The sequence below is a fragment of the Sapajus apella genome, unplaced genomic scaffold (assembly GCF_009761245.1).
Source record: "Sapajus apella isolate SASKATOON/1434 unplaced genomic scaffold, GSC_monkey_1.0 scaffold22, whole genome shotgun sequence".
Taxonomy (NCBI): Eukaryota; Metazoa; Chordata; class Mammalia; order Primates; family Cebidae; genus Sapajus; species Sapajus apella.
Window position 1 is genome coordinate 23,551,400 of NW_022436962.1, and position 25,827 is coordinate 23,577,226.

The following is a 25,827-nucleotide window of genomic DNA, read 5'->3' on the forward strand; positions in this document are numbered from 1 at the left end:
TTAATGTTTCAAAATAGGAAAACCTGCAAACATTACCCACCAACGCTGGGTTTCTGCTACCAGCCTGCCACAGGGATGTAAACAGGCTCCACGAGTCATAAAAGGTCGAAGTTTAGTCTGAGTCTCCTTGACCTCCCAGAGCCTCGGTTTACTCAGCTATAAAATGGGGATGACCAGAGGTGCCTTACTTACCACATGGGATTTGGAAATGCTGCTATTCTTGCTGCTGACATTTTTGAACACTTATGTGTTAAGTATGAAGCTAAACATCTTTCCTGTTTTATTTCCTTTAACCTTTACAATAATTCTATAAGGTGAGTACTAAATAATCATATTACCAACAAGAAAATATAGGCAGCCATAAAATAATGAGTTTTTTTTACATTTTATAGCTCTTACCATTTCCAAAACAATTTTTTTTTTCAATTTGAGAGCAGGTACTGTTTATTAACTGACCAGCTTAGAAAAATAATCATGGTAGACACCTTAGTTCAGTCTTCTAATAAGTCTGTTGGTCTAATCTTCCCTGTTGCCAGCATCTCTGCCTTCTACAAAATGGGTGGTCTTTTTCTTCATTCCACCTCGTGGAGAAGATACTTTGAAGGGCCACAGGAAGTTATTTGCTTTTTGAAGTGTTTTCCAACAGTATAGACCTCATGAATCGGATCCTCCATGCAGATGATGCCATATTTACCAAGAGATAGGGCAGTCAAAGCGTTATCTGTCAAAGCAATTCGCTTCTTTTTGATTTTGCCACGTTTGTAGATTAGTTCATTTACTGACTTCAGATTTGGGTACCCACATGCCATGTATGGCTCTACGATCCTCAGCATGTTAACTGAAGCCTTGTTGACCTTCACAAAGGTTCCACTGAAGATTTGACGAAGGTGCAACACCTTTCAGGCCTTTGGACTCACATCACTGATACCTCTGATCCTGATGACAAACTCCAATTTGGGTTCTGCCGGTACACAGAAGTTGCCAGCTTTCCTTGCCATCCTTGCCATTCGAATTTCAGTTGTGTACATCTGCCTATATTCCTTGCGATAGTGCTTTGCTTTTTCATAGATAAGCTTCCTCCTTGCCTTTCAAAGCATCTTTTGGACAAACTTCTTTCTCAGGCACTTGATCTTCAGCTCTGTGAAATTCCTTTGCTTTTTCTTAAGGGTTCTGGCACAGCAGGAACCACATTCGTCTCTTCTACACCCTCCATGTTTCCAGCCAGAAAAAGGGGAAGTATCCAAAACATTTTTGCATATGTTATTTCATCTTTCCCCTTCAAAAACATTGTTAGGTCTTCAGTATTTCCTTCTTTCTCCTTTCCCATCCCCTTTTCCTCCCTCTTCCCCTTCCCCTTCCTTGACAAGGTCTCACTCTGTTGCCCATGCTGGAGTGCAAGTGTCATGATTATGGCTCACTGCAACCTCCTAGGCTCAAGAGATCCTCCCACCTCAGCCTCCTGAGCAGCTGGGGACCACAGGCATGTGCCACCACACCCAGCTAATTAGAAAAAAATTTTGGAGTGCAGTGGCGTGAGCCAGGGTCACTGCAACCTCTGCCTCGTGGCTTTAAGTGATTCTCCTGCCTCTGCCTGTTGAGCAGCTGGGATTACAGGCACGTGCCACCATGCCCAGCTAATTTGTGTATTTTTAGTACAGATGAGGTTTTACCATGTTGGCTAGGCTGGTGTCAAACTCCTGGCCTCAAGTGATCCACCTGCCTTGGCCTTCAAAAGTGCTGCGATTACAGGCGTGAGCCATGGTGTCCAGCCTTATGTTCCTTTAATGGGGCTTTAGAAAGAGACTGAGAAGTTTTCTCGAGATCACAAAAACCAGGAAGGGAAGTGTTGCTACTTGAAAGAGACATAATAGCTATAAATATGCTTTAAAAAATAGCCAGGTTAATAATATATTTAGATGCCTGCTTGTCTTTGGTCTGATATGATTTGTTAAAAGACTACTGGAAAACAGCCTTGCCATCCTCAGATATGAAATTCGACCTGTAAATAAACAGATGGAAAACTATAAACTATTACGAGTAAGCAAGTGATACTTAAGTAAGGAAGGAGAAGATGTGGAAGAAAATAGTGACTTCAGTGAGGAACTTTAGGGAAGTTGGTAAAACTTGGGTCAGAAGTTGAGAGGACACTTTGATGAACAATTTTGATAAAACTGAAAATGTCAGTGAGCTAAATCTCTAATATTTCTCATCTATTTTTGATTTTGTTCAGCTGGGAAATAACCTCAGAAGTTTTTCGTCCGTGGTTTGTTTTACATTTGTGGGAAATGGGTATGTGGTATATGTAGCTATTTCAACTTAAAACAAAAAGTACAAGGAAGATGAGAATTAACTCCAGGACACAAAATTGGATGAGGTTCCCCTTTGAACGGTAAAGATTTGCTTCTTTGTTTTTCTAGGTCTGCTCCTCCGTCTTTACCACCCCCAATGCACACTTAAGTCCTGGGTGCTTGCCCATTGCAAAGGGCTAACTGGAAAATGTGTGTGGGCCTGTGGGTGTGGTGGGGAGAAGGCAGGTGGAGGAAAAGAGAATGAGATTATTTGACCAGGAGCAAGTAGAGTAAGAGTGTACAGTTTAAATAGGAGCCTCAGAAATAACCCTCCCAGCCCCTGGCTATTTTCTTTAGTCTCCATAATTTTGCCTTTGAACCATACAGTATGCAGCCTTTTCAGATTAACTTATTTCATTTAATAATGTGGATATAAGCTTCTTTCATGTCTTTTCATGGCTTGCTAACTCTTTTGTTTAGCACTGAGTAATATTCTATTGCTTCACCTACTGAAGGACAACTTAATTCCTTCCAAGTGTTGTTGATTATGAATAAAGCTGCTATAAACACCTGTGTGCAGGTTTTTGTGTAAACATGACTGTAATATTTTAAGGTCATACCTACAGAAGTATAATTAATATACAGTAATAGTCACTCTTTTTAGTGTAGAATTTGCAAAGTTTTGGCGATTTCATCTAATCATGCAGTCAACACCACAATCAAGACAGAGAAGAGTTCCCTCGCTTCTCTACATTTCCTCCTATTACTTTTTCCTCCATCCCTCTCACCACCCCCAGCCCCTGACAATCACAAGCCGGTTTTCTGTCTGTATACTTTTGCTTTTTCCACATGTTGTATAAATGGAGACATACTGTGTGTGTCTGTGTCTATGTATGTATGTGTATGTATCTCTCTCTCAAAAAAAAAAAAAAAAAAAAAAAAAAAGAAAGCCCGCAGGATCACCACACTTGGTGAGACTAGAATAGCTGCTCAGCCAGACTTCTCCATGGTGAAGTCCTGAGTTTGAAACTCTCTTAACTGTTACCTGCTAGTGCAAAACCGTTGGCAAATCAAAGGTTACTTAAGCCTAAGTTTTCTCATCGGGAATATTGGGGGTGGGGGAGGGTAATACCTAGCTCACAGGACCATGGTGAGTATGAGATGGAATTAAGTATGTGAAAGGGTTTAAAGCATTAGGAGCTGCCAGTATTAATTACTAGCGATCCCCTGTCCAACGTTTCTATATGTGACATCTAAGGGAAAATTAGAATCAAGGACCCCCTTGAAACCAAAAGGAGGCAAGCAAAAGTGTGGAAGACATGGGAAGGACAGACTCATTCTTTATCCTGATGGTGGCCGTGGTAGGGGTGGTGACAGCAGGGGGCACGTGGGTTCTGGCCTGATCCAGTGTGTATTTGGAGTTTGGCAAAGTTTCTTTCCTCACTGGAGTCTTTGTCTTTTCTTTCTACTGGCTGCTTTCCTTCACAAATGCCCCCTACCTGCCCACCCCCAAAGCAAGCAGACAACCCCTGAAAATGTAGGGCAGTGGGTAATTTGTTTCCCCAGAATTCAGAGCCAACGTGTTTTACCTTTCAGATCTTAGTGTTTGTCAGCTGAAAGTAAACTGTAGCTTAGCTTTATCTAATTTCCCAACAAGCACTGCAGTATATCATGAAACAGGAATGAAATTAAGTGCTTGGGAATTTCTCATAACCAACTGCAGGCTGCAGCAGGTGCTCCTCCCCTCCCAGCCCACCTCTGGAGAGTTCCCTTGTGGAGATTGCTATGACTTTCCTGTTTGGCAAGGGTCTGTGGTTTTCAAACCATGCAGATTCTGATGGGTGTGGCAGGCCATTAACCTTGTCCTACCTTCAACAATAATCAGTTTTGCCTCCCAAGGTTGTGACAAAGTGGCTAGGAGCTCCAAGGAATGGGATCTCTCAGCTCACCTCACATCAATTAGGGTTTAGTTTGTGAGGCTGCTGGGCAAGAAGACTTTGCATAGCATGGAAAGGAAGAGGCCATGCACTGTGAGAGTAAACTTCTTAGGCTGGCTGAGAGGTGATGGCCACGTACACCATGCCTGGAGAGCTCATCTTTGGGGGCTGTGAGGTATTTAAACAGTCCTCTTTTGCTGTGTCACTGCCGTTATTACTAGACAGAGGGAGTGGCTACTGTGTTGTGATGTGGCTGTGCTTTAAAGAGCAAAATCCACATCCCTGAATGTAAGCATGACAGTAGCCAGCTCATAAAACAGGGCCTGGATCAGGCTTTAGCGGTGCCTACACATTGAATGAGTGAATAAACACATAAATGAATGTGTGAAGTCATCTATGGTCAGTAACCAGGGAGGAAATATGTTTCTGGATTATAAACAGAACCATTGAAAGGGCCCCAGTGGTGAGAAGAGAACCATGATCACCTTGGTTTTAGGTGAGAAGGGTGATGACATTTTGACTTGAAGGATGCTCCTGATGGAAGAAAGGAGACTACATGAGCTTAGCACAGTGATCTGGGGTAGGAGCCAGCAAAGACAGATAGCAGAGGGCCACAGATGCCAAACTAAGTAGTTTGGGCTCTATCCTGAAGGCAAGGAGAGAAGACAGTAAACAGTTTTAAGCCTAAATGTGACATGAATGCAGATGTCTCATCTATCTATCTATCTATCTATCTATCTACCTATCTATCTATCTATCTACCTATCTATCTATCTATTTATCTATCTATCTAGTCTTTCTATGGACTGAAGTGTGTCCTCCAAAATTAATATATTGAAATCCTAACCCCGAAAAGTGATTGTACTTAGAGGTAGGGCTTATAGGAGATAATTAAGATTAAATGAGACCATAAAGCTAGAGTCCTAATCAGATAGGTTTGTAGTCCTGATCAGATAGATCTGCCTTGTGAGAAGAGGAAGAGAGATGGGGAGAGCCCTCTCTTTCTTGGAATGCACACACTGAGGCAAGGCCATGGGAGGACATGGTGAGAAGGCAGCTACAGTGCCCTTATCAGACACCAACGCTGCTGGTATCTTGATCTTGGACAGCTTTGAGAACTGTGAGAAATAAGTTTCTGTTGTTTAAGCCCATGGCCTTTTGTTACTGTAGCCCAAGCTGACTAAGATGCAGAAACAAAATGGGAGCGGCCAACTCTGCAGGTCCAGCGAGGATCTGGCAAGGATGGTCATCTGGAATTGTGCCGGGAAATTTAACAGGGGTTGGGGGCAGTGGATTATCTCTCAAAGATGAGGCAGACAGAGCACCTCCCCACAGAAAGTGCAGATGGCTTCAAGTCTGAAGCCTTGGCCTCAATATGCTCCTAGGGCTCACTAAATCTTTAGGAGGATACATAAAGAAGAGACTCAAATTGTGTGTTGACATGTGCAGGTTGATCCTAGGATTGAGACTCTCCAGATGGGAGTGCCAAGACCCAGGTCAGCACAGGGCATGAATGGCTGCAGTCACAAGTGTGATGAGCAGAGGTGTGGTCAGCCAGCATGGGGCCTGGTGCAGAGGCTGGGCTGGGACTCACCCTGTGTAGGGAAACCCAATATACAGAGGCTATGAACTTGCATTTTCTCTGTATCCTGTCAGCAACCTGTGCAGTGGCAAATACCTAAGAGGTTTACAAGCTATGTAGGAAATGTTTGACAAGAACAGCGATCTGTTGTGACATTGCTTATGCATGTGTAAATTTTTTCCTAATATGTGTAATTTCATTTTGTGGCTATTTAGCCAGTTAGGGATCACAAAGATAGGACGTAAGTGTTACCAGACAGCTCATGAAATAATTGGTTACTAGCAGGCTTCAATTAAGTGTAAGTTTACACTGTTAAAAGTACAATAACTTGCTGATAGGTGTTGGAAGTATACCCCAACTCTGTCCCATCTGTCCTCATTCAAAGCCCCTTCCTCCCTCTTCCTCCCCCTGTCACAAAGAATGACATAATTTCCTTACCGGTTGTCAGTCCTACACGATCCTCATATGACTGGGCAAATAAACAGTGTCTGCCTCATCATAATGGCTAATAATACCAGGTCTCTTCCAGGAAAGTTTCAAAATAAGAGAACTAGATGAGAAAAGCAATTGCCACATATTTATGGCCTTGAATGTGCTTGTCACCGTGCCATGTCCTCTTACGCATTTCCCCTTTTTTTCCCAATCATCATTGTGTTTTTACTCCATTTATTGAGAGAGTCATTTTGAGGAACAAATGGTTTCATGAAGACACAGGCAGGCCCGGCCTGGTTAACTTTAGCAGGATGGGTCTAACCATAAGAGGCGAGGGTATGAACCAATCCTTGTTCACTGGACTGAGAAGGAGATGATTTCAGGAAATTAAATCCAACAGGCAGAAAAGATGATAAACTGGTAGGTACCAGGCATAGGGAGAGCCAACAGAAGGTGACAGAGAGTCTAGCCAGGCCAGTGGGACAAGGTTATGGGGATTAACAGACAGGAATCACCAATAATAAGCAGCATTTATTGAGGCCCCACTGTGCGCTGGGTACTGTTAGATGGTTTCTTTGCAGCATCTGTGACTCTGACATAAAACTGATGCTCTAGCAAATTTAACATCCTTTAATGCACATATTAATCATTCAAAGTAAAGATTTTGATGAATGTGATTGTACAGAACTGAACAAAGCATTGAGGGGTTAAGTCCCAGGCCCACATGGCTACTAAGTGATAAGGCTGTAAGCGAAGTCCAGAGTCTACTCCAAAGGCTGTGCTCTTCCTCAACACAGGCACACACATGCACACACATACACACATACACTTCGGTCAGACAGAAGTTCACTCGTCCAAGTAGCAGCCCAGTTTCCCTGACTCTGTCACTTAACCTCTGGAGGCCTGGAGGGTGATGGTTAGGCTTTGGGACTATTGGAAGCTCAGGCCTTTCCTTAGTGATGTGGAGCAGGAAAAATCTGGTTCTCCAGATATCTTCTACACAAAAACTGTGGAGTAAATGGTGGGCTGAGAAAGGAATAGAGGACTGTGTGGGGCTCAGAAACATGAAGATAATAATATAGGGGATTAGAGGAGAAAGGAAGTAAATCAGGAAAAGAGAAGGGAAAAGAGTGATAGGGTCACAAAGCTAGTGAACAGAAGGAAGGAGGGTTGGAAGTTACGGAGATAATAGGCTACTTAAGTCAGCCTGCAACTTGGTCACAGATGGGACCAACAGCTTCTTGGACTTATGCACCACAAGAAGGCCCTAGGGTCATGTGAGTGTTGGATACCTATCCATCTGTCTGTCTATCTGTCATCTACCTATCTATCATCTATCCATCCATCCATCCATTTGTCCTATCTATCCATCCATTCATTCATCTATCCATTTATCTATCCATCCATTTATCCTATCTATCTATCTATCTATCTATCTATCTATCTATATCTATCTATCTATCATCTATCTATCTATCATCTATCTATCTATCATCTCTGCTATGAACTGAATTGTGTCCACCAAAAATTGATATATTAAAATCTTAACCCTCAATGTATCAGTGTTTGGAGATAAGACTTCTAGGAGAACATTAAGATTAAAGAAAGTCACTCATGTTCTGAATGGATTATAAATTCAGTCTTCCTGTCTGAAAGGTATGTAGTGGTGTAGGCAGTATGTGTTTAACCAAAAGAAGAAATTGAATTTTCCGCTATTAATGGGAAGTACATAAGAGTTTCTATTTGTGTGTTCATTACCTATGTGGTGTTTCAGATTAGTATTTCTGTTGTAAAAACCTACCACCCTCTTAGGCTTCGTCTTGCTTGAGGACCACTTCCTTCATCTTGAAGCTTCTCTGCTCTCTGTGGTTCACACTGCTTGCTGATTCTCTTGCAGCTCTCCGATTTTCTTTTGCAGTTCTTCTAATTCATTTTCATCAGCTCATCCCTTAAAAATTGAGCTCCAGGCCAGGTGCAGTGGCTCAAACCTGTAATCCCAGCATTTTGGGAGGCCAACGCAGGAAGATCTCTTGAGTCCAGGAGTTGAGACCAGCCTGGGCAAAATAATAAAACCCCATCTCTGCAAAAAATACGAAAATTAGCTGGGCATGGTTGTGCGCATCTGTGGTGCCAGCTACTTGGGAGGCTGAAGTGGGAGGATCACTTCCTGAGCCTGGGGAGGTGGAGGTTGCAGTGAGCCAAGATCATGCCCCTGCACTCCAGCCTAGGCAACAGAATAGGACCCTGACTCAAAAAAAAAAAAAAAAAAAAAAAGGAATTGAGCTCCACCTTTTACTAGGTGGCTATTATGCATAATAAGCAACCCCTAAACTTAGTGGCTTTAGATAATGGCCATTTATTTAGCTAACAGTCAGTAAGTCAGCTGATGTCAGCTGGATACCTCCTCTATCTGTTTCTATCTGTGGTCTGCTACCAAATCAGCTGGAGGCTGGCTGGTTTAGGATAGCTTCAGCTGGCATGGCTTGGCTTGACTTGACCCCACATGGTATCTATCCTCCAGGAGGCTAGCCTGATCTTATTTACACAGTGGCAGCATTCTAAGGGAAAGAAAAGGAGTGAACAATGCCCTTGTGACTTGCCCCCCAAAAATTCCAAGGGGAATTTTGTCTAGGCCTGTATTTTCTGATTCCTGATTTAGAACAGAGGATGAGCACATGATCTCCCTGAGAAGTATGTGTATTTCTTACAAAATAATTAGAGGCTTTTCCTATTTGATCATCTATTCTTCCTTGTGCTTTTTTAACCCCCAGTCTTGACCCTGCAGGACCCTCCCTCTAGGGTGCCCTCTCTTTCAATTTTTTTCCTCTTTTTGTCTCTGATTATCTTCCCACACCTCAGGACTTTTGCCATCACCTTAAATAGACAGAAAATTCCCCTTGTGACAAGGTCCCCTTCCAGGGGTCTAGGATTGGACCTTGTGCAAAGTCACTTCTGTTGCATTGTATGGGAACAAAGCAAGTCACAAGGACAGTCCACATTCAAAGGGTAGGGAAAGACTCTCTTGGTGGGAAGAAAGGGAAAATTACCTTGCACAGAGGTAAAGGTATGGAAAGGCATGAAGAATTGTGGCCATTTTCCCAAAAATCTGCCTTGCTAGGATTCTACCCTTGGTTTTCTAATGTTCTCTTTAGATAAATTTGATTAATGTCATAGTGTTCCCCTTATCCCATGTCCCATGATATCACATATTGCCTTCTATAAAATTTAATTTTCTTCTGTCAAATTTTGAAGACTGCCTGTACTTTTGTCATCACCTTAAATAGAAAAGTCTGCAGCAGGGCATGGTATAATTTGTTAAAAGCATTCTGGATTAGAACTAGTGGGAGAGCTGCTACTTTTCTACCAGAACCAGATGCTTCCCTTCTTTAACAGGAGAACTGGTCAGCATTAGCTGGTTATTAGAGTTGCCATGACTTTAACTCTCAACAGGTCTACTTTTTCCCACTTATTAGAGACTACATTTTCCAGCCTCCCTTGTTACATTAATCAGGCCATGTACCTTATTTCTGGCCAATGGGATGTGAGCAGAATAAAAGCCAGCCAAGGAAGGGGTCTTAGCTGCCCTGCCTCTTCTTTTCCCAGGACTTTTCCCCGGAGAAAGGAACCCCATGAAGAATGGCAGAGTCATCCTGTAAGAGCTGGAGTATCTACTTCTCAATTGTGAAATAGGAGAAAAACTATAATCTTATTTAACCTTTGAACGTGGGGTCTTCAAAAAGTTCATGGAAAATGCATATTATGAAAAATTACACGAGTCTCATTTTTTTTTGCACCTAAATAAACTCGTACTAACTTGTTTGATCAGAATCTAGTTTGAGGCACAGAAGATAAAACATCTGTTTGAAAAGAGCCCCAATCAGAGCAACATAATTTCTGCTAAAATTGAAGCAAGAACAAACAACAAATTTATGATGGAGCTTGTGTGGACAAATGATAAAACCGTTGGTGCTTTACAAAAAGTTTATGGGGCCAGTGTCCCGGAAGAAATTGGGATTTCATAAATGGATAGTTCATTTTAAGAAGGGATGAGATGATATTGAAGATGAAGCACACAGTGGCAGGCCATCCACATCAGTCTGTGAGGAAAAAGTTAATCTTATTCACTCCCTGATTGAAGAGGACTGATGATTAACAGCAGAAACAATAGTCAGCTCCATAGACATCTCAACTGGTTCAGCTTTCACAATTGTGACTAAAAAATTAAAAAGTTGAGCAAACTTTCCACTCAATGGTTGTGAAAACTCTTGTGCGCAGATTAGCTGCAGACCAGAGACAAGCGCTTGACAGAAATTTTAAACAAATGGAGTCAAAATACTGAAGCATTTCTTTGAAGAATTGTAACAGAAGATGAAACACGGCTTGATCAGTATGATCCTGAAGACAAAGCACAATCAAAGCAATGTCCACCAAGAAGTGAAAGTGGTCCAGTCACAGCAGAAGTGGACCAGTTGAGAGTAAAAGTCAGGGCAAAGGTTTTTTTGGATGCTCAAGGCATTTTGTCTGTCGACTTTCCGGAGGGCTAAAGAGCATAATATCTGTTTGTTATGAGGGTGTTCTAAGAAAGTTAGCTACTACTTTAGCAGAAACATTTCTGGGAAAACTTCACTAGAAACCCATTGTCCATGATGGCAATGCTCCTGCTCATTCCTCTCATTAAAATGGGCAATTTTGTAAAAGTTTCAGTGGGAAATTATTAGGTATCCACCTCACAGTTCTGAGTTGGCACCTTTTTTTTGTTTCCTAATCTTTGAAAATCTTTAAAGGGCACCCACTTTTTCCTCAGTTAACAATGTGCAAAAAATGTACCGACATGGTTAAATTCCCAGGACTCTCAGTGTTTGTTTTGTTTTTTGAGACTGGGTCTCACTCTGCTGCTCAGGCTGAAGTATAGCCTTGAACTTCTGGGCTCAAGTGATCCTCCTGCCTCAGCTTCCCAAGTAGCTGGGACTATAGGCCACTGTGCCTGAATCCCTCAGTTCTTTAGGGATAGACTGTATGTCCAGTATCACTTACAAAAGTGTCCTGAGCTTGGTGGAGATTATGTTGAGGAATTGATTATATTTTTATCTTATTTATTTATTTATTATATTTTTATCTTTAAATTCCATTTTTCCATGAGCTTTTCGAAGTCCCCTTTTATTTGTGAGGGCTTGTATTACAGAGCTTAGCTTGTGCCCTAACTAATAGGGTGATGGGAGAGGAGCGTGAATGATGGCAAATGACTAATGCCAGGCTGGGGTCCCAGTGGCTTGTTGGACTTTAAGGTGGGAGGTGGTACCACTCTTTCCATTTTTTTCTTTCATTTTCCACATTATTTAGCATTTCTTTGTTTTTTCTATATCCCCTTCTCCAAGGCATTTCTCTTCTGTTCTCTTTTTCATTTCACAACATTTCTATAGTGGTGTGGTGGGAAATCTCTTATAAGCTTGATCTTAAGAGAGAAAATTAGCAACCACAATGGAGGTTAATCATATTATATTAGACATCAAGGAGTATGCTTTATTTTGCAAAAATAAGAGTTAAAAATAATATTGTGGGCGTTTGTATACCCTTCATCAAGCTTCTCCTAATGTTAACATCTTTCATTTGGTATATTTATTAAAATTAAAAGCTTATCAATGTTATAGTACTATTTGCTAAACTATGCACTTTATTCAGTTTCTCCAATAATGTTCTATTTCTATTCCAGGGTCCAGTCCAGTCTACCATGCTGCATTGAGTTGTCATGTGCCCTTAGTCTCTTCCAATCTGTGATAGCCTCTTGGTTTTTCCTTGTCTTTAATGACCTTGATACTTTTGACACTTTTTGGTTAAGTGTTTTGTTGATTGTTCTTAAATTTACATTTGTCTGATCCTATCTCATGGCTAGGCTGAGATTAGAGATGGTGGAGAAGAATACATCAGAAGTGAAATACCCTGCTCAGTATACCATGCCCAGAGATACACACACACACACATATACATATATAAACTTATGTATATACATATACATATATAAACACATATATATGTGTGTGTATGTATATGTGTGTGTATATGTATATATATGTTGTGCCCTAACTAATATGGTGATGGGAGAGGAGTGTGAATGATGGCAAATGAGATTAATGATGGTGGAAAAGAGTGTATATATAGTGTGTATATGTATCTACACACACATACACACACATATATATGTATACACATATGTATGTATTTAGTGGGAGCATTAGCATTAATCACTTGACACCAGAATTCTTTACTGTACAGTTACTATTTTCACCTTTTCATATTGTATTTGGTAGAAGTAAGTCAGTTAACGCCAGCCCGAATTCAAGGGAAGGGGAATTAAACTCTCGGAAGGAAGAGTGTCAAAGAATTTGTGGATGTAAGTTAAGACCACCACAGTAATTAATAAATATTTCATGGAGATATTTTGAGGCTCTACACTATCCTGTTTCAGCTTAAAGCTTCTGTCACTAATTTTAGCTGCAGCAATTATTACTATGTTCTAGTAGTGATTTTCTATTTTTCACATTCCTTCTATTTATCATTGACAATCTGTCGTCAGATTTATCCTTTTTTCCATTTATTTACTTAATCACTTATTTATACCAGTATGGACTTATAGATACTTATTTTATTATTGAGGTTATAATCCAGTACTAGGATTATTTTGCTCCTCAGATTGTTCCAGCTATGTTCATCAGGTGCCTTAAGATAGGCACCTGTGTCTTTTTAAGATATTTGTTTTTATTTTTTATTATTGTGGGTACATAATAGGTGTATATATTTTGGGGGTACATGTGATGTTTTGATATAGGCATAAAATGTATAATAATCAAATAGGGTAGTGGGGGTATCCAGCACCTTAAGCATTTATCATTTTGTGTGTGTGTGTGTGTGTGTTAGGAACATTCCCATTTCACTCTTTTAGTTGTTTTAAAATATACAATAAATTATTGTTAGCTATAGTCACCCTATTGTGGTATCAGACCCTAGATGGTATTTATTCTATCTAACTGTATTTTTGTATCCATTATCCATCCCTGCTTTTCTCCTCCTCCCTGCTACCCTTCCCAGTCTCTGATAACCATCATTCTACTCTCTATCTTCATGAGATCAATGTTTTTTAGCTCTCACATGAGTGACAACATATATTTTTCTTTTTGTACCTGCCTTATTTCACTTAACCCAATGCCTTCCGGTTCCATCCATGTTGTTGCAAATGACAAGGTTTTATTCTTTTTATTGCTGAATAATAGAATAATACATAATTCCATTGTGTATACATATCACATTTTCTTTATCCATTTATCCATTGATGGACACTAAGGTTGATTCCATAGCCTGGTCATTGTGAATAGTGCTGCAGTAAACATGGGAGTGCAGACAGCTCCTTGATATACTAATTCGAGTATATTCTTTTTGATATATACTTGTGTCCTTTTGATAAGCCCCCATTTTTAAATTTTATTTGTTAGCACGTCTTTACTTTTTGACACTATTAGAGATCATCCTGTGTTTTCTATGCTCCTGCTCTAGGACCAACCATTTCTGTAAGGATTACGGGTTTCTCTTAGTGGAGAATGATGTTTAGAAATCAAGGTCTAGACACTAGGTGTGCTCATTGCTACTGGAGTGTCACTGCTTCTGGCACCTCTGAGCAGACACAGCTCCTAACCCGTGAATACACAGATATTTAGATTTATTTCTGTATCAGTTTATCTCTGAACATATTACACATGAGTTCATTCTGGTATCTTTGATTCTAATCATATCACAGGACTTATTGTAGATTTCCCTTTGTTGTTTATTTGTAACTTCTTTCGCTTACAGTAGAACACCTGGATATTTTAGATTTCCTTATTTGTTCCATCCTAGTATATATGTAAAGTCATTTCAAAATTGTTTACCTGTACCCCTGTGAGAAACAACCAGAGTAGAGTGTTTACGTACAGTTATCCTTGCTTGAAGCTTTACCGTATGCAAACAGTTTTCCAATGTTTCACAGATAAATTTCCTTTCCCTCACCTTTTTCAATAATGCTTTGTCATACATTTATAAATAGTTAAATCTATTTGTCATAATTTACATTATATCTGGGCTCTGCTGAATATCTTGGTTGATTTAAAAAAATTGTACGTAGTGAAGTTCACTCTTTGTGTTATACAGTTTTATGGGTTTTGGCAAGTTCATAGAGTCATTTATCTACCACCACAGGACTATAAAGAACAGTTCTAATATCCTAAAATTTCCTTATATGGTTTCTTCGTAGTCAATACCCCCTCTCTACTCCGGTAATCACCGGTCTGTTTTCCACCCCTACCGTTTTGCCTTTTCCAGAATGTCATAAGATGGAATAATATAATATGCAGCATTTTGGGACTAGCTTCTTTTGATAAAAATGCACTTAAGATTCACTTAAGTTGTTGTGTCACTCAATAGTTTGTTCCTTTTAATTGTTGAGTAGTATCTCATTGTGTGGATATACCACTGTTTATTTTATCCATTCACCTGTTGTAGGACATCTGGTCTGTTTACAGTTTTTTAAATTATGAATAAAGCTGAAATAAATATTCACATTCAGGTTTTCATGTGAATGTTTTCAGTTCACCTGAGTAAATACCTAGAATTGGGATTACTATGGGTTGTGTGGTAAGTGTGCATTTAACTATATAAGAAATTGCCAAACTGCTTTCCAAAGTTGCTTTACCATTTTGTATCCTCAGTTAGTAATAAATGACAGTCCCATTTCTCATTGTCTCCAGCATTTGGAATCCTCATTTAAAAATTTTTATTTTTTGCCATTCTTACAGATGTGTAGTGGTATCTCATTTGGTTTGAATTTGCATTTCCCTAATGATAATTGGGTTGTTTATTTTCTTGTTAGATTTTAAGAGCTTTTCTTTTCTTAAAAAAACATTAAGGATACAAGTCTTTTATCAGATATGTGATCTGCAAATATGTTTTTCAGTCTGTGATTTGTCTTTTCATTTTATTTTATTTTATTTTTTCAGTTTGGGCTTCACTGTGTTGCCCAGGCTGTTCTCAAACTCCTGATCCATTGAGGATCCTCCCATCTCAGCCCACTGAGCAGCTGGGACAATAGGCATGTGTTACCAGACCCAGCAGTCCTTTTATTTTCTTAAAAGTGTTTTTGTAGAACAAGTTTCTTATTTTGGTAAAGTCCAATATATCAAGATTTTTCTTTAGGAATTATGTGTTTAGTATGTTATATTGAACTTTTAGAGTGCCACAAAACACCATTTAAGTCATGGTATATTTAATCTTTTTAATGTGCCATGTCATTATGAACTCCACTATTGTAATATTTACATTCATATTTCTGTTCATACCCTAATTCTTCTTGATATATAAACTAGATGTTGCTATCCATTTGTGTCTCTTTAGAAAGTTTTCCATTAATTCAGTGCTTGCATTAAGAGATGGCAAGTTTGAGTGGGTGTGGGGGAAGAAGGCTGACTAGGCCAGATAGGCGTCAACTCTGCCTCAGCCAACTGTGGCAACAGGAGCAGAGGCTCCTCTCTGAGCCTTACCTTTTTCATCTGTCCTACTTGTACTTCTCATAGCTGTTATGAAGAGAAAATGAAACCAAGTAGATGCTCACATGAAGGTATTTTTTACATGTTTCTGATTTTCTATTTATTTCTGCCCCCAGACTCTGCAATGATACCTGAGAGAGCAGAGACCATAGAGGAAATAGAGACTGACAGGAAATTCTTGGATGTGTGGGAATTAAGAGTACCACTGCAAAAGTTGAAGCTGGTGTCTCTAGCATCCAAGCACTTGTGGATCTTGTGGCCTCTGCCCACACTTTGGAAGAGCCCTGCCCCTTTCCTCCTAGGGACTGTGGTTGTCCCTGATTGGAAGAGCATGTGGTAGACAATTTACCAGTGGCCCAGGGTGGTAATCCTGCCTACTGCCACCAATATCACTTTTGCTTATAAAAGAGCAGAGAATACAGACTGTTAAGTTCATGGTTTTCCTTGAGCTGGTTTCTTGGTTTGGTCCCTTAGAATTATAAAAATCATGGAATGTTATTTCTGGAAGGGACTCTGGAGATACTTTTTTTTTAAAGGCCTATATTTTCTGATTCCAGATTTAGAACAGAGGGTGGGCACATGATCTCCCTGAGGGGTATGTGTGTTTCTTACAAAATAATTAGAGGCTTTTCCCACTTGGTCACCCTTTCTTCCTTGTGCTTTTCTAACCCACAGCCTTTACCCTGGGAGGGCCCTCCCTCTAGGGTGCCTACTCTCAATTTGTTCCTCTTTCTGGATTTGTCTTTCAAGATCCAGCTCAAATGTCTTCTCGCCTGTGTAATTTTCTATCTTTGATTCGCTTCCCACCCTTCCTTGACAAAATGAATCACTCTCTCATTTACTTTGACATAGCACTTTAATGCAGCTGTTTTGACATTGTGTTAAAGGCATACTTCTGTGTATGTCTCCCCTGCTCATGCGTCAGTGGCTAGAAGACAAAAAGGGTGCTTATCCCCATCCCAGAGTGGGAGCACAGAGGCTGGCAGGAATTGTTGTTGCCTTGAATCTGACTCCACTCCTTTACTGTAAAGGCAAGGAAACTGATGGTAAGTAACCTGCATCATTCCTTCCCCAGAATTTCCTTTTCCTAACAATTGATTGACCTATGTCCAATGTATCTGGGAGCCAATGGTTGGTGCTAAATTATTTCTTAAAATTATTTTTAGCATGAAGAACCTACAATTCCTCTCTGTGTAAGTGGGAAGAACAAGTGCTTAGGACTTAAATAAGCAGATTTGATAATAAGCATTTTGCAGTTTTAAGAAATGCACGAATGCTTAGGCTTCTGGTAAGCTTAGTTGACAAAAGTACAAGAGGCCACTAGAGAGATTGTCTGGGATTTTCCTTGTGGAGTGAACACAATTAGATCTGCAGAATATCTGATCCTGGAGAAAAAAGACTGACAGTACGATAAATAGGCTGCTATTACATTTTGATCAGTGTTCCTACAAGCAGACAGACACATTCCCTCATTCACCATGTCCAGAAATCCAAAATTTATAGATCTCTTCCTTTGCAAAAAAAGCTCCTAAACCAATTTTATTTCCACAGACTTGACCTTCGGTGTTTAGACTTTCTCCCTATTGGCAAACCGAGGCTCCATTTTTTCCTGCAGACGGCCATTTTGGCAGTTTCCTTAACAGCCTAAGGAAAGAACCAGAAGTCTACATATGGAGACCTCATCCCGGTTGCCTAATGGATTCAAAAGACATCCTGAATATTCATCATTTCTCCTTTTATGAGCACCTTGGCAATTCTCTCTAAAGGCGAAGGCTGCAGTAAATTCAGAAGTGCCATTTAGTGAATACCAATCTATCCTCAATTCAAGTCTAGGTTTTTTTCCTGCTCCTCAGCACACTATGGTAGCTCCTGAGAACTCAGTGAATGTAGGGCATTGTCTCAGCTCGGGGGAGACAGGATTGTGAAAATCCAAAGCCTGAAGTAGTGGTCTGCTCCCCAGCTGGTTTGCCTGAGCTGCTTGTACTTACCTTGCATTCTCTGCAACTCCTTTCCTGGAAGCTGGAAACCTTTGGAGGAAAGAGTTAAAATCATGCTGAAGTCCTTGGCTTGGTGACAGGGCTTTTAATCAATAGTTGTAAATTGGCAAATATTAATGTTTAGCTCTGTGCTTGTAGTCTTTCCCTTAGGTGTGCTTGAGATCCATCACAACGTTCCCCAAGTATGTATTCCTCAGGATATTGATGTGGGTAGTTGTTCAATGGAGATAGCTACAGACAGAGACAGAAGTCCTCTGATTATTTTTGTTCATTTGAACAGTTCAGGCTGGTTGACCCTCAGTGTGACTACAGAAGGTGCAGGGGGAGATGGCTGTGACAGTCTGCTGTGGAGCCACCCTGTTTCCCCACAGGCTCTATGCTGATGAGACTTTTTCCCTACCCAACTTCCATGTCACCCAAATAACTGCACATTGGGCCGGGCGCGATGGCTCACCCCTGTAATCTCAGCACTTTGGGAGGCTGAAGTGGGTGGATCACGAGGTCAGGAGATTGAGACCACCCTGGCGAACATGGTGAAACACCATCTCTACTAAAAATACAAAATATTAGCTGGGTGTGGTAGTATACACCTGTAGTCCCAGCTACTTGGGAGGCTGAGGCAGGAGAATCCCTTGAACCTGGGAGGTGGAGGTTGCAGTGAGCCAAGATCACGCCACTGCACTCCAACTTGGGCAACAGAGCGAGACTCCGTCTCAAAAACAAAAAACAAAACAAAACAAAACACTGCAACATTGTTCATAGATTTCTCATAGCTTTTCTCTTCTTCCTGAAAAAACTGGGACCTGAAATCTCAATCCTCATTAGCTTTTCTACCTTTTTATTCTAGAACAGAAACACATGTACTTATTATTTATCTGTTTATATTGGTGTGTTCTTGAAATCAGACTTTCAATTTCACCTCTTATTCTAAAGAAATTATTTGTTGGACAAAGTCAAATAATTTTCAACCCATAGGCTTGGGCCAACCCATGCTTGGCTGTTTGCCCAAAGGTGTTTCTTTCCCCAGTGACCTGCATTTCCTCCACATAGACTGTTAAACTTCCATCTGAAGCCAGGAGGCTATGCCATTTCTCTTTCTTTCTTTATGCACCCCAACTGTCTTAGTGAATTTAAATAGCTTTTGATTCTATCATAGAGTTTGCATGCCATGGCTCACAGGCCACTTCTGGCCCGTGGACCTGTTTTCTTTGGCCTTTGCATTGTTTTGAAATGTTTTCAATTAGTTGCCAACATTTACAAATTGGGAAATTTTACATTAAAGTATCCAGACTTTGGGAGCCTCATGAAAAATCTAAAAATCTGAAAACCTTGGACCTGCATTTCTACTCAACAGTTGGCTGGAACTGAACAGATAGGGGAAGTGTTAGGAGCTGTACATGTACTCACTAGTTTGCCACAGTCCACACTGCTGCTAGTATTTTATGCTTCCTCTGTTCACTCACTCACTGATCTGCCTGGCCACTGTAGCCATCTGTGTTTGTGAGGTTTTGTCTAATAGAAAACAGAAAATCTGCCTAGGAAGATTATATTTTCTGTTTCGTTGCCCACCTTCCCCAGTTATTCTTATAGGAAAGAAGGAATCAAAGGGATCCAAGAAGATCTCCGACTTTTACCAATTTAGGAGACCTTATGGATGTTCACTAGTATAGGAAGGAAAGATGGAAGCCTCACATTTTGGTTCATTATTATTATTTTTTCTCATACTCAGAGGCAGCTCTTGAACGTAGAATTATGCAATTTTGCTTCGGGAATTGCAGCAGGTACACAAATTAGGAACAGACTCTAAATGCAGTATTGGGGGATACAGTTGAGAAGCAATCAGCATAACAGAATAGGAAATGGTGTAGGTTTCATCTGAGGCTGGGTGTGAGTGAATTCCACCTGACCAACGCATAGTACCCACCAAGGGGAGAGAAAATAGATAACAGTGGCTTATTACACCACAGATAAGATTAAGGATATTAAACTACCTTCTAAACTCAGGGTGTTTTGCGAAATTAAAGGGGCATTCATCTTGTTCTTTTTATTGAGTAAGAAGCAGGAGAGAAGGTTGTTAAAGAGTTTGCTTTCTTGGTTGAATAGTGAGTAGTAAGGAAAGTTGGAATCTCTTATATATCCTACCAAGGGACAGGCTGGTGCAGTGACATGGCATGACTTTGAGAATGGTGCATAAGAGGAAGAATCATAACTGTTCTCAAACAACTTTCTTCAAAAATTTGACTTACTCTTAAATTGTTCTTCTACTGAAGTGACAGTGCATTTATATACTCTATATATGTATCAATAGGAAAGTGGCAGGGAGTAGCTTTGGAAACTTTCCTCTGGATCTGAGATTCTGGCACCCTGTGAAGTAGAAACTTTGAATCTCCTGCTGCCTGAACTCTATGTGGTCTATTTGTGGATTGGAAGAGTTGGAAGGAATACTTTGTACCTCTGTTGGTATCAGATAAGATGACAATTGAGCAGTCCTTCCAAAATTCACTTTGTTTTTTATTTCATGTTATGCGAAATCAAAATCTGTATGCTGCAGTCATATTTTAAGGTCTACTTGTTGCTTTTTGAATCTGGGAACATTCTGATTATCAGAACCACATCCTCTCCAGGCCAGTTAGACTTGTGACGCTATAGCTCCCAATGTTTGGAAGTGAGTCATAATGTCTGCTTGTACTTCTCATTCAATGTCATGGTTAGGTCCCTCTTGACTTTTGATTTTAAGTGCCCGACTTGTAATCTGCTCAGCTTGAGAGAGAACTTAGAAATCGGAAGTATTTTATGTTCCAGGCTGTAGGCCTTATGAGGTGATGACAGTGTTCTATAGGGATATCTGTTCTGTTTTTCCTATTGAAATCAGTGAAGGAACTGGAGCAGAGAGCTTAACAGGGGCAGAGAGCAAATGAAACTGCCTTGTGATAAAGCTGAGAATGTGACGATGGTGTGTATCAGCACAGCTCAAGGAGGCGACTGGCTAAAAAGCAGGTTGGGGAGAGAGGGAGGAAGTGAAGGTTTCTACACATATTCAAGCAAGAGAGAAAGCCAAAGGTGCCAAGAAAACCATATATATATCATATCAATTACTTATATATTACACAGCAATTATACATATTATCAAATATAATATTTTACATATCTATTATATATTTGTAATATATATAACACATCAACTATATATATCATACATATAATTAATTTGAATACCCCAAAGGTGTACGTTTTCAGTAGGAGTGAGTAGGGGCCATTTAAAAATGGGTCAAGTGCAAAATGGCTGGGGCTGGGAGTCACAGGCTGGGACTTCACTGGACTGAGGGGTTGGGGTGAATTCATGACTCTGGCTATTCTCAGTGTGTCTGATTTCTGTTTAAAAACTTTCTATTTGAAAAAAAGCAAAAGACAAAAGCTTGCTTTATTTTTACCTTTGTAAAAGCAATAGCAAAAAGTATCATGGAATATCTTTAAATATCAGTCCTTCTTTTAAACTTAATTTTTTTTTTGAAGAGCCACTTCAAGTTCTTTTATAGAAAACGTTCCTCAATAAATCTCATGAACATATTTAGTTCCCTTATTCCTCTCTTTTTGTAACTATCTTATGTCGCCAGTCATACAGATAACATGTCATTCTGTTTTGAATTCCCCATTATGCCATTAGAATAAACATCCATCCTGCCCATTAACATGTAGTCTTTTTATCTAAAGCTCTGGTCCCTAGAAATATACCCCCAATGATAATAAACACATTGCATTTTGGCTGAAAATCAACATGCCTGCATGAGCAGTAAGCATTAATTGTTATTGGCTTTGACAACAAATAAAGCTACTTCAAGGTTTTTTTAAACAGGCTTTAAATTCCTTGGAGGATGGTGTCATACTTAGGGCATCACAATAAATATTTGTCTGTTAGAAAACTCATTCATAAAGGAATAAATATGCCTTTTGCCAGGAACCGAGGATGGGCCCTGGAGATACAGCAGGGAATTCCTTGTCTTCTAGGAGCTAACACCTATGATTTTGAGACCATAATTTTATCTTGATTTGTGATAAGAAATAATTATGCATTGCATGTTAGTACTCAGCACAGTGTGAGTACCTTAGAGACATTTCTTAGCACGTGTGCAGTGATTGGTTAACCCACCACAACTCAGACAGGTCTACAAAAGCTGGATTGTTTTCTATTCAGTCTCCATAATCATTAGCCTACAAATTGCCACTGAGCAATTATTTATGTTATATTTCCTCATGGGAGTTCTAGATTGAGATCTCTCTATACTAGCTTTATAGTCTTGGAGTTAATATAGAGAACTGGAAGTTTGTGCTTTGAGCTTTATGTTTCTCCATTTGGAGATTCATTTAGAAACTTGAATTTGGAAATATATAGTCCTGTGTATTTAGCAAACCGTGCAATTTATGTCAATTGATATTTCATAGAAAAAAAAAAAAACCTTGTGTCAAGTAGGTTTGGGAAATGTTGATCTTACCTATTAGGTTGATGCAAAAGTAATTGCGATTTTTGCAATTAAAAGTAATTGTAAAACTAAATAGATTTCTTTAGGGTGAGTGTTCTCAAAGTCTTTATGTGCTAATGTATATTGGCAGTCTTTGGGATTGAGTTATAATATGCAAAATTTTCCAAATATTTTTGGCTGTACAATGTTTATAAGGAGGTTTCTCGAAGCATTTTCTGTGGGTCTAGTGTTTTAAGAAATCTGTGTTAGAAAGAAGTGCAATGGCCACATGCTGCAATCCAGAAGCCTTAGACTCTAAAGAGGCTCAGCGAATTGCTGAGGGTCCTGAAGACAGCCAATAGCTGCTGGGACAAGAACTCACCGTTCAGTCAGCCAGGGTAATGCTCTTTCCACCATGACATGGCATTCTTTTTTATTCCTTTCCTTTTCTAGTTCCTTTTCCCCCCTTGATGGCTTAGGCCTACTGGCAGCTTGTTACGCTTTCCATGACATTTAGATCCTTTTGAAATAGTAAGAGCTGGCTCTCTCAGTTCCTTGTGTTCTGTTTGGATCTTTTCCCTTTAATACCTAAAAGTCAAGCACATCAGCTAGTTCTAGGTATCACCTCCACTCCCTCACCCTTAACCTGTTCTGGAGGAGGCTTTGACCTTAGTTCCTGCTGCTGCTTTATTATAAGCATGGATCCCTTGTTACTCCATCCCATCCATGTCTTGTCTTCCCGCTAAACTCAAGGTCAAGATATACTAATTTGAACTCATCATTAGATTTCCATGTTCTTTTGCATCAAATATGTTTGTGTTCACTCTGAGTTCTATTCTCCTAAGCAGATTTTTTGTTTTGTTTTGTTTCGTTTTTGTTTTTGGAGACAGAGGCCCACCCTGTGGTCCAGGCTGGAGTGCAGTGGCATGATCTCAGCTTACTGCAACCTCTGCTTCCTGGATTCAAGTGATTCTTGTGCCTCAGCCTCCTGAGTAGCTGGGATTACAGGCACATGCCACCTTGCTTGACTAATATTTTTTTTCTATTTTCAGTAGAGATGGGGTTTTACCATGTTGGCCAGGCTGGTCTGAAACTCCTGACCTCAAGTGATCCACCTGCCCCCTCAGCCTCCCAAAGTACTGGGATTACAGGCATGAGCCATCACGCCCGGCCTTTCCAAAGCAAATTTTAAGCCTGCTACACATAGGATCTTCCTCTGATCTTATCACTGTCTTCCAGCCCAATTCCATTAGGATCTGCTTCAGTATTCTGAACTCTTCTGGCTGCTGCAATATGTTATTAAGTTGTGTGATATCTGGCTGTAATACTTACCAGTCTGTGACCATTAATGAGAAAAGAAAGTTGATAGTATACGTTTTGTCAATGCCAAAAAAAGCTTTGTATCACTTATTTACCTAGAGGCTGTCAATTTAATTAGAAATACTATGAGGTGCTGACTGAAACACCAAACAGCTGACTGGACAATAATTTTGGTGATTTCACTTTACTTTGGTTATTTACTTTGATTGATTGTTTTGTGACATTTTATAAAAGGAAATACATATTAAATAAATTTCTATTTATTTGCACAGTTTTGCTGACCTTTTCTTTCCTCCATAGTTATATTCTACCCTTCTCAATTCTAAGTTTTAATAAGGTTAGGGTACAAAAGCTATTATGTAAATAGAACTATGAACTATTTTAATGAAACCATTTGCTTAACAAATAAAACTAAACTTACTTTCAGAGTGAGATGAAATTTCTTTTTCAGTGCTCCTGCTGGAGATATTATCTGATGAAGAAAAATGGTCCTGTCTTTATCAGGAGGTGTTGTCCTTCTAAACCCAAGCAAGATTAAAAACTAGGACTTCTATTCCCACAAAAGGATAAAGAAATAAAAAAAAAAATGATTCCCATACGGCCTGGCTTTTTATGTAATCCTTTACTTCCCTTTGGAGGAAGGTCCTGTTCATTGGACCAACAAGAGACATATTTAATTGTTAATTATTTGTCTTTGCCTTGTTTTAGTGCTATATTTATGATTAGGAAAGCTTGTTTAAAGCATTATGGCTAAAAAAAAAATGTAGTCAAATGTACTGGAGCTCTTAAGGAACTTTAATAGGCTATCAAAAACAGTGAAGATTTATTTAATGTCTCCCTTCCAGGAGGATATATTGTTGGTTCAGCTGCAACTTCTTAACTTCATCATATTTTATATACTTTGGCCATCATGGATTGCCACAAGGCCTGTTGCATAGTGTGATTTAAAATGTGTTCTGATTAAGTATACAGAAGTGGTCCTGTTCCCCAATGGAGGAAAGAGAGGAACATCATAAATATACATTGTTTAAGTGTAAATTCTACTTCTCACTCATAGGTTATATTGTACTTGCATGTTTTATGCTCTGTTGGTACTTAAAAAAATCATTTCATTTAGGGACATTTCCAGGAGTCTAACCAAGAGCCAGGCTACAGGGACCTACTTAGAATTCTTTCCTTAGAATTTGTAATAGGGGGCAAAATAAGGCAACTAGAGGAAGTAAGTATATAGAATAAAGCTCTTCTGTTGAATTACATGTAATGGGCATACATCTCAGCCTACGAGCTCATATGGGTAAAATATTTACTTTTTTATTTCCTCAAAGCAAGGCACCCGACTTACCTGACTGGTAGAAATTTTATCTTGGTCACTTGTTGGACCTATTTCTTTTCTCTGAGGGGGTACCAGAATGTGGGAGGCTATGTGAGGTCAAGGAGGTAGGTAAAAGGCCTGCCATCTCCAGGATTCCATGTTCACATTGACATTGACATTCTTATGGTCAAACCAGTGAGTGTTCTTGATATCTGGTTGCTCTCTGCTTTTATGCCGGGCATGGGGACTCAAGTATTTCTATAAGCCTGGGAGAGTCCAGGGGTCTTTTCCCAAGAAGTTCAGCTAAGCTATGCCCTGGCAAGGCCTTGCCACTTCTTCAAGCACCGCTGCAGAGTGCAAAGTGATCCACATTGGTCCCAGACCTTGCAGACCTCTTTTCTTCCAATGCCTGGCAGGATGACTCTAGGACTCAAAAGATTTTCCATCCCCGAACCACTGTGAGCATGTAGAATGACCTCAGCCTTGAGGACGTTTCTGCTCTTAGTTTTGCTCTTCATTTTACTAAAGTCTTTTCAAAGAAGCCCACACTCACTCCCCTGTCACTGAATGAAGGCAGCCCAAAGGGTATATTCACCTTTTGAAATGGGGGCAAGTAGTTGTGATAAGAGCAGAAATACAGGGAGAACAATAACACATTCACAAAAACTTTGCTTTCGATAAGTAGAGATGTAAGATCAAGAGGAAATGGTAACAAAAGTGGCTTAAAGTGGGAAATTCAGGTAAGACCTATTTCTCCCTGTTGATTGGAGAACTCTGTTGACTGGAGAAGTTTGTGTACCTGGTAGAATAGTTCATGTGACATAAGCAGCAAAATAATCAAGGGCTGAACAATAAATAAAAGAGAGGCCCCAAAACTCTCCAGTGAAGAAAAAAAGATATAGAAAGCAGGAAATGAAGATCTCTTTTCTTTTTTTG

General features: G+C 39.8%; 1 pseudogene; it reads right to left on the reverse strand.

The window, feature by feature from the left end:
- Positions 1-423: 423 nt before the first annotated feature.
- Positions 424-25,827, reverse strand: part of LOC116558582 — a 72,156-nt pseudogene continuing 46,752 nt past the window's right edge.